The sequence below is a fragment of the Octopus bimaculoides genome, chromosome 8, assembly GCF_001194135.2.
Source record: "Octopus bimaculoides isolate UCB-OBI-ISO-001 chromosome 8, ASM119413v2, whole genome shotgun sequence".
Classification (NCBI taxonomy): domain Eukaryota; kingdom Metazoa; phylum Mollusca; class Cephalopoda; order Octopoda; family Octopodidae; genus Octopus; species Octopus bimaculoides.
Window position 1 is genome coordinate 25422408 of NC_068988.1, and position 8845 is coordinate 25431252.

At 31.6% G+C, this 8845-nt stretch overlaps 1 protein-coding gene across 6 annotated transcripts in view; it reads right to left on the reverse strand.

Annotated features, from left to right (window-relative positions):
* Positions 1-8845, reverse strand: part of LOC106881627 (protein lev-9) — a 421933-nt gene that overhangs the window by 222923 nt on the left and 190165 nt on the right. The gene's annotated exons all lie outside the window — the stretch shown is intronic.

Below are 8845 nucleotides of genomic sequence, written 5' to 3' on the forward strand. Positions count from 1 at the left end.
AATGTATCGCTTTGACTATTAACGCTGCAGATGCTGGAGCAAACGAACAATTCTCATACTAACTTACACTGTATGAGACTGAGAATTGCCATCTAATTTTTTTTTGATATATTGCTTCCACACATGCGCAGGGGTAATTGCGTACTAAGAAGTTTGTTCCCAAGGAAGTGATTCCGAGTTCAGGCTCACAGCGCGGTACCTTCGGCAAGTGTTTTCGACTACAACCTCGGGCTGATCAAATCCTTGCAAATGGATTTGGTAGACGGAAATTGAAAGACGCCCATCGTGTATATAGTTATGTGTGTATAATTTTATGTCTATCTTTGTATGTCCTACCACAGGCTTTAAAAATAAGTACTGAGCTGGATTCATTTGACAAGATTTCCTCAAGGCGGTGCCCCAGCATGGCCACCGTCTAATGAATGGAACAAGTAAAAGAATATAAAATAATGCATATTCAGCGTGGCATTAATATCGTTACTCTTCTGAATAAATTATCCATTCCTTTGAGAGGGTTTCTAGAATTAACATTTTGCAAGATCGATTCATAGATGTACGTTCGGTATGTGACTATGGTAAAAAGTAGGTGACTATAGTGTATAGAAATCAACATTTAAAATGTTTCGGTTTGTATTCTACTTATACTAATAATTTTACGAATATCTCTTGCTGCTTGCCAACGGAATCTTAGGAACAACAATAATCAGAAATCATGTATGTACAAAACTTATGGATAACACCATATACAGAGGGCTCCACCAACTTAAGAACTATAACGTCAATAAAAATATTCTTCAATATGTTTTTTTTTTGTTATAGCATGTCATATAATAATCCCGAAGCACACAATGTTGTAATGTAGATCTAAAATCTACTTTTCTCCGTCCGATTCAATTTCCTAGCAGCAACAGTAGCACGTAAAATAATTACCTTGCAATACCACTACACATGTCATGAAATAGCCCTAAGCATTATGTAAATCGAAGTTACATGCACAGAAATTTTTCCTCGCACTGATAAGATTGAAATTGGCAATCAAAAGACAGCATTTGGCACGTGATGAAATAATGTTTACTTCAATATTAATATGTGTACTCCCAAATATAATATACCTATATGACATCGAATGAATAATATAATAGATTACGTTATTTTAAATCTATTTGCTAGTATTGGGCAATATGTACCAATATGTAAGAATGTTATCGAAACATGTGCTTAGAAATGTATGATGCTGCATTCTTTATAGCAGTAGAGACTTATCTTCGGATAGAAAATACTAAACGTAATGTGTGTGCGTAGGTGAGTGTCTAAAACTGTGTTCCTAAAATCTGTGTGTTGAAGACCTTAAATCACAGGGTAATAACACTGGATGTTTCTAAATACTTTTAGATAAAACATAACGCTATAATACAATACATTAAACACACACACACACAGAGACACACACACACACACACACACATACCACACACACTCACTTACACATACACAGATGATGAGAGGATGAGCTGAGTGTCTGAGTAAAATTGACATATTTTGTAAAATATAGTTATAATATATATATATTCGCATATAAACATGCATTTTGTTAATAAATTCTTGCATTGATGTATGCAAATGCGCACACATACGTACATACAGAAGCATGTTCAGATATATATATACATGTGTGTATGTATATGTGTATGCGCATGTGTGTGTGTGTGTGTGTGTGTGTGTGTGTATCTGTTTTACCGCGCATAATCATATGAAATGTTGTTCTCCATCCTCCTTCAATTACTTAAGAGATATTCTGCAGTAGCACGAATTTATAGACAAAGGAACCTAAGAAATCTAACATATTGTAAACCTATTTATATTTTCAACTAGATAATGATTCATTTGACACACTTTTACATTCTCGTCTAATATGTTAGAGTAGTTTTAATAACTTCACTATTCGAGCATATTACTTTTTCAATTTCATCCAGATAAATAGTAAAACATTTTCGACATAAAAATCAATGCAATATAGCGTATTAATAATTACAGTTAGTGCTTTTTCAATTTGTATAACTTTCCTACATTATATTCCTGTGCCACACATACTACCTTACCGCAACGCACATACTCAGAAATTTGACTTTGAAAAGGCTTTATTTTTTGCTACTACAATATTTTTATCTAAGCCATTTTCCAATCTTTGTTTACATATCATATTGCCTTTCCTGAAAATGTTGAAGCCCGAATGCATATAAGATTACATTACTAACATTCCTTAATTTTATGACACCTATGCACGTTCTCCAACAGACTTTTACTAATCACCTTTATTTTTTAACTGTAAATTCATAAGATAACCGGATTCATTCGTTGGCTTCATCTCTGCATATTTTTTAGAAATTCTCACGTATTATAATGATATTATTAGACGCCTAAGCCCCAATCAATAACTCTTTTTATTCAGGTTATCTTCTCCCTAACCTATATTCCTCAAAATATTTGTTATCTGAAGATTAACATGTCGTGTATATTGTTATATATTTTAATATATTCATGTCTTTTTGACATGAATGCCGTTCATTGTTTTTTTTCGGAAAATCATTTTAAGTCTTTTCTTTCCATATGGAATTTCGTTTACAATGATTTTCTACTGGCATCTGAACATATTTTCTGTTTGATGCTTTATAACAAATATCGTGTAGTTTGTCAGTTTTGAGTTCAGTTCTGCATCTTTATTAATAAATATTTTTTGCGTGTTTTTTACACATCAAAACATTTTCCCTTACTACACGATTTGTTCACCATTCGATTCTGCACTTCAATATCCCTAGCTAATATAAGTTATTTTAAAAAATTTAATAACACTTCTGCTCTACATATTAAAAATTGCTTTCAATAACAGCTGTTAATTTACATCAGATATTATCCATGAAAAGTTATAAAAACACGGGTAGTAATATCTATTCAAACATATACTTACTATATTGTTTTAACCCGACTTATTAAACTAATTTTTATGCACTTAGTTTCTGTAATAGAATTAATTCTAAATGTAACCATGAACTTCAATCTTTTTTTATTCCACTATTATTAATGTTACTCCTATTTACGTATATTTTCAGTACATATGAATTTATCGGAATATGATTGTTTACAATAACAAACAAAATTATTTAATAGCGTTTTCAATTTTATTAAATAGAAGAACGCTGTTTCATTCGTCTTTAATTTTTTAATTGTTAGCATATTGCAGTTTGCACGCAAATATAAAGGAAGGAAACTCCTAATTTTTATCTTAAAATTCTCATCGCCGAAAATTAATTATTTCTATTCTAAACACTATCATCTCGGGATTCTACAAATATATTAAAATATAATTAAATCAAATTAATACTGTATAAATTTCTCTTTATATTGTATAAACTCCACTGCTTATTTAACTCAAATATTTTCCAAGAATACAAAATATGTCAGATCATTGTTTTCTATTAACGACGTATATCATATTAATAATAATAGACTTATATACTATTAAATTTCCTTATTGTCTGTTCTTTTTTCATATACGTACACTTATTTCGCTATTTTGAAATAGTTAACCATGCTATGCAAAATACTTAAGCATTAAAATTTAAAACTATACTTTGTTAATTTTTTTTTATTTTAGTATTCTTAACTAACGAATACACACGTTTTCAAATTTTTCAGTTCTCCTTTCACATGCAGACACTTTCACGTGTTCATTGATTCGGCCTTGAATACATCATAACTCTTCGTATTTTTATTAGATAAAAATATATTTAAATACCACTATATTTATATATATTTAAATACCACTGTAACATTTTTTCAAAAAGTAAAAACATAAATACATTGCATCACACGTTAAATCAAAATGTTAAAAGCAGTAATAGATGCCTATATACGTGCTTAACCATTGGTTCACTTTATGGTATTTATAGTTAAATATCTACGGAGATATCGGAAAACCCTATCGTTATGAATGCAGATATACAAGATACAAATATTTCATATTGAATCAGAAGAGGTAGTGACAGAAATAATAGAAATGTAGGAAGAAAGGAGAGAATGGACGTCAAATAACGTTTTAGATCAATAATTTGATAAAGTGAGATAGACAAGAAGCAAGAAGAGAAAGAAATTGGATAAAGTAAGGCGCGTAAGGAAGTAGCATACTATAGTTAGTAACTTATTTGTTTGAAACAATAATTTCAAAAGAGTAACATAGTAACGTATTTATATTTAGTTATGTATAAAAATTTTAATTTGAAGGGACGTTATAAAATAAATATATAACTTTTAAGATAATTGATTTCAAATTTTGGCACAAAGACAGCAATTTCGAGGGAGGGGTAAGTAGGTTACAGTAACCCCATTATTGAACTGTTACTTATTTTATCGACATCGGCAGAATTGGAATTCAGAATATAACGATAGATAAAATGCCGTTGAGCATCTTTCCCAGTGTGCAAGCGGTTCTGCCAGCTTGCCACCTTAAATTATCATTTATTAATTGTCCATTTATTAAATTAATTGGGAGGAACGTTTCTGTTTGAGCTAAAAGCAGGAAAGGAGGTAGATGCCAAGACACTTCCTAATTCTTCCAAGTTTAGTGAGTTGAAGTCAAGATGTAATCCCTAAACTGGAGATCTGAACCAACTTATTGCACCAAGGACCTTATTTGAACAGGCCCGTAAGTGGTCAGGTTGTAGTATTAAGTATATGGGTTTAGTAGCATCAGGTGTCTAAGTGACTCTGCGACAAGAAGTTTGCTTCCCGACCAGATAGTCTGAGGATTACTCCCACTGCGTCGTAACTAGATCAAGTGTCTTCTATTATAACCATGGGTTACCCAAAACCTTGTGATTGGATATGCTAGACAGAAACTTAAAGAATCGCATCGTATATATAACAACCTGTGTGTATGTGTGTGTGTGTGTGTGTGTGTGTATGTGTGTGTGTGTGTGTGTGTGTGTGCGTGTGTGTACGTCTGTAAGTTTCTGTTTCAATTTGTCCCCACCACCGCTTGAGAAAAGGTGTTAGCGTGTTTATGTTCACGTAAGGTTGCAGTTGGGATAAAGAAACAATATGTACCAGTCTTAAAATAAAGTACTGTGGCCAAGTAATATCGATCGATTAAAATTCTTCAATAGGCGCCCCAGCATGGCCGCGATCTAGGGACTGAAACGAGTAACAGACACGATAAAAGAAGAAAGAAATGAAACGAGGATATTTATACTTCTAGAATTAACATGTTCCAAGTATGGATGAGTTGTCAGATCACAAACGTGCCAAGTCGACAGTCTTGAAATTAATGTGTACAAGGTTCAGAATAGGTGGACACAATAAGCTACGAAGAAAAGTGGGAGGTAAAAGAAAACGAGAGATGGAGAAGCAGAAGGACAACAAAGACGAAGGCAAAATTAAATAAAACTAACAGTATTTCATGAATGAATCTGTAGAGTGTTTGTAGGTAATGTGTAATGTAATTTAGACAGATATCGACTTAAGCTATTTCATAATTTTACTAGTATTTGATATTTAATGTTGGAGATCTTAATACATTACAAGTCGGAGTCTCTAATCGGAGACTTGCAGCCAGGTACGTGCAATTATTCGCTTATAGAGAACATCAACAAACATTGAAATGAGTTGGTCTGATTGGCAGAACTGTTAGTTCACCAGGTAAATCTCATTAAGTACCTTCCTTGAAATTTTAGGAGTTCAAACCTTGCAGAGATCAATACAGTCTGTCTTTCATCACGCTGTGTTTGGATAAAGATGACAGAATAATGTGATCTTTACTCCTAACGCCCTTTCTTTTTTTCTGTATCTCACGTCTTCATAATAATCTGCACGACTTTGTGACAGTTTCAGGGGGAGCTACTAAAAGAAGTATCTTTTGTCTCCAATTCACAGACGACTTTTTATTGAATGACTATTGAATGTATTCAAAATTATGCAATCGTATCGCTATAATATGAAATTATCAGACTGCGGGTGCATACAATTCACACACACACACACACACACACACACACACACACACACACACACACACAATTCGTATGTGTGTGTACACTGATGTTTTGCAGAGAGCATTACTTCATCTTTTTTATGTAAAATAGTTTATCATTGTCAATATTAGTTCTAGATCAGAATAATTACTTTCAATTGTTTAAACATATCCGGTTTAATATATCTCAATATAAAAGTGAAAGTCGAATGCTGAATAATACTTTAATATATAAAACCCCATACATTAATGATGACAAATTCTTCCACATATATACATTAAAATATATATTAAATGAGTATTTTAAATTTTCACTTATCTCAGAAAACGAGAGTGGTGGTAGAATATTGGCCAAATAATATAAAATAGCAATAAAATAGTTATTCATTGTTTGGTAAGACTGTGTGTATCGTAGCGTAAGCCTGGTTTATGAGAAAATAATTATATTGATATTCAAAGAACACACGTGAATAAACAAATTCTAAGTGCTAAAAGAATTAGTTGATTTCGCTATGATACTCAAGTACATACATCTATCAATAAACCTTTACTCAATTATTAGAAAATTTAATTTTGCAATGATTTATTTTATTTTTGGAAAAATATTTACTATCATAATCATGCTGCAGTTTATAACTTGGATAAATGTATTGTTAGAAAATCTAGTAACTGTTACTTTGAGATGTTAACTTAATGAATTTGATATTCCGCTTATTTAAGGAAAACGTGAGAAACAAGGCTGTATTTTTCATGTACATTCAAGAAGTGTTTGTTGCGTCGGATGTTGGATAAGAGCGTCTCTGTATCTGAGTTCAAATTTCACCGAATCTGAATTTGGTTTAATCTTTCGGGGTGATTAAAAATGTATCAGGTTAAAGTGCAGGATTGTAAGTATGTCGGAAACATGCGTTTTTGTTCCGGACTTTGCGTTCAGTAGTGAAACATCAGTTAGGTAGTTAAAATAGTCGCCCTGTTTAGCATCAACACCTGGTAACGTGGTACCTTTATCGACGTTCATCCAATACTGGTTTAAGAATGTTTTTCTCCTCTCCTCCCAACCCTCTCAGATACCTTTTAATTGTGTCATGTGTACTGCCACTCTTTCTGATTCAAATATAAAACGGCCAAAGCAGAATTCTCGGAACTAAATTTATTTGGACTGTAAATAAATACTTTGTCAGGAGAATCACCTTTATTGTCATTAAAAATAATGAATCTAATTCTGGTACAATTATGCTGGGTTAAAACTAGAGTTGCTTGTTCTCCGTGCAAGCTGATTTGTGGTACCTTTTTAATATCCTTTCAAATGTCCTTAACATGGAGAAAATACAACAAATGTAAAATAAAGTGTTTATTACAATACACAAACTAAAGAGCAAGGCTAATATAAGCATCAGCACTTCAAACACATTCAGACAGACAGATAAAAAGAGTTTAGATTTACAATGTTTTCAAAGTACTTTCTGTTTATATTTAATTCTATCTTATATAATATAATTTTTGATTCACAAAATGCCAAGGACTTGTGATGTCTTGTGTTGAAAGTAATTATCAATGCGACTAAATAGTCGTTAATTTACAGTATAATCTCAGTCTCGTGGTCAAAGATATAGGATTCGTAATTCTCATTAATAATGCAAACCAAAGACTGTCAGCTGGCAAAGTTGTTAGTGTTTCGGAAAGAAAATGTTTTGCGGTATTTCCTTCGGTTGCTTATGTTTTGAGTTCAAAACTCGTCCGAGTCACCTTTGCTCGTGAAACTATCACGGGCGATGAAATAAAGTACCAATGAAGGAACAATTCGGAAACCATTACCGATGCCGCACATAGAATCAGAATGTTCTAACGTATTCAATAAAAAACATTGCATATAGTCTAGTCAAAAGAGGATTACATTTCTTAATTCTGGCAGAATCGTTAGCATAAGGTTGTTCTTAAATTTGAGTTTTAACAACATTGATGGATTTCAAGGAATACTGGAAAGTATCTTATACAAATCTTGGTCTTCAGTTACATTCTCTCATTAAAGTAATATATATATATAGAAGATCTGAATAAATGTGCGAAGAGTTCAATACAAATGTCTATTGTTTTTGTGACTATACCTAGGTATGATTAGGTATGTCTATTGTCTTTGTGACTATACCTAGGTATGATTAGGTATACTGGTATGTATATATGAATAAGTGCATGCATATGATGTGGAACTTAATTTGTTTTAAGTTACTATAAAGAGTTTTTGTTTGTCTATGTATATTAATTTTAAATTTTCTTTGTTCTTTAAGAGTCGAAATAACAAAGCCACTGAGTTACATTGAGAATGTCATCCCTGTGTATATTGAAATGATTTTGAAGTTTAAAATTCTTTATAGTTAGTTAATATAACTTAACATAAAAGCTAAAATTCTTCAGAAGTTATACATAAAAGGTAAGATTGTGCAGAATTTATGAAGCGGAAATTAAAATTTGGCAATTTCTTTCAGAATAAATATCAACAAAATCCAGCTTGACGTACGTTTTACGAGGTTATTTTAAATATGATTATCGAAAATCATTTCTTGTTCAAGAAACCTTCAAAACATTTTTTTTATATTGCTGTTTTTTTTTAATTATTTTTTTGTTTTGTTTTTGTAGCAACGTTCGTAGTTTAAAATATTAACATTTGTGGGTTTTCAGTATTTGCAATAAACATATGCTAAATAATTAATTGTAATCTGGTCATGTCATCGATAGCTGCATTTTATAAGGATATGCTTCATCTACTACAATGCTGACAATAGCTATTTTTGAACAAACTGATATATATATATATATATATATATA